Below are 2071 nucleotides of genomic sequence, written 5' to 3' on the forward strand. Positions count from 1 at the left end.
TTCCTCCGAGTTAACATGTGGAAAAGGTTCCCATCACATCAGACACATCAAAGAGAGGCTCTGCACCCTGAGGATAACGACAGGAGGAAGGAGGGGAAGGAACAGGAAATAGGTTAGAATTCAAGGGAAGAGAAGATTTGTCTAAGAAGGAAGTAACACGTTATTTCTAACTCGGGATACACAAAAAAAATGAATCATCATGGCGCATCCAATTACATTAACAATCTCAGTCTCTATATATATATATATATATATATATATATATATATATATATATATATATATGTGTGTGTGGTTTGCTATGTCTGCTCCCCGTCTCAGAAAGCAGCCAATAAAGTGGAACTGATCCAGAAATATCTGCTGACATCTGGCGACGGTTGGCTCACCTGAACTCACGCTGTTACCACGGTAACGTTTCATCTGTCTGATCGCTGCTTCCTGACTCCTAATAATGACGCACTACTTTATTACGCACAAAAACGTCGAATACACCGTGTTGGGATTAACTTTTAGTTTCACGTTTCCCTTCGATCGTTTCATCTAACGAGGTTTTTGCAAAGTTGCACGAGTGTTGTCTGGTTAAAGTCCAGACTAATTTATCCGAACAAACGCTGTAATGATTCGTCTTAATTAAGGCCAATCTCATCTTAAAAATAATTAATCATTTAGAGCCTTATTAAAGCAATCAAAGCTGAAGAGTAAATAAAAAACATGCATTCCTGTGTGACGTTCAAGGGTATTTGTTCAGGTTTACTATTTGTTTCTTCACTGACCAAATTCTGATCATTTTAAAATGTGGGAGATTATAGATTATAACCTCACGTAATTGGGTTGACGTGATGTTTCAATTAATTTAAAGCCTCGAAGAAGAAATTAAGAAATCTATTTATTTTTAGGGCATAAAATTCAAAAAAGATTAATATGCAACAAGGTACTCCGGTGTTCAAGTCCAAACATCTAATTAACGTTTGATTCCCCCCCCTGCAAATTAATTAAATCAAGCAGAACTTTAATACTTGTTTGGTAATTGCCTAATCAATCTTACTGATAATCACTTTGTCTTGAGTTTGTTCTCCCACTGAATCCCCGTGTGGAGTCAGTGTGGTTTAAAGGAAGAGGACGTTCCTCTCTCCCATTAAAGAAGCAGGAATATCTGAGTCAGAAAGCCTTCTAGTGCCACGAGGGAAACCAACACCTGTTTCCCCTCAGGGGAACAAAGACGCCTCAACTGGAAACTGTTCATCACACCAGCAGCACAGAGGACAGCAAAGTGAATGTGGGAAGGATGTTAACGCTTTAATGCAGTAAACTCTTATACAGATAAAGAATAAATAGTTTAAAAACTCTAGTTTCAAAAAGAAGACTAACATGGTACATGTTTTAACAATGAGATCATTGGAGAATAATTTAAACCTGAATTAACAGACTTCACTGAAAATACCAGTCTGCAAATCTATTACGGTTTTCAGGCCAAATTAAAACCCATATGCACAAAAGTTAAATTGCATTAGCAACAGAAAACTAAATGAAGAAAATACTACGAGTGCAATAAGAGACTTGTCCGTCTTCTATAGTTGACTAAATAACTTAGAAAGACTTTCAGGGTCACTTCAGTTGACTTTAGTCTGAGAAAGCCAATGACCAAACAAAGATAATTAAACATTTAACTGATATGAAACAACAGGAACGTTCACACGGCTCGAGTTTAAAAACCAAATTCAAAACAACATTGACTATATAAATAGAGCAAAGGCAAATTTTTAGGGATTTTTGTGACCTGTGAAAATGTTAACTTTTCTTTCTTTCGTCTTCATTAAAACACATAATCCATTGTGTTGAACTAGTTTCTATTCAAATACAGTAAGTTAACGTAAATTGGGCATGTTTCTATTCCACGAGTGAGACTTTGACCTCCCTGGGATAATCTTGCACGGCAACAGCAACCTATTTTATACCCAATAGGAAACCTTTCCCTATAATTTTTGACAAATGTAGTATCAAAATAGTAATCAAGTATCGCCTCAAACAGCAATGCATGATTCCACAAAATGCATTGAGACACTCAAAAGCT

Source organism: Taurulus bubalis, assembly GCF_910589615.1.
Source record: "Taurulus bubalis genome assembly, chromosome: 16".
NCBI lineage: Eukaryota > Metazoa > Chordata > Actinopteri > Perciformes > Cottidae > Taurulus > Taurulus bubalis.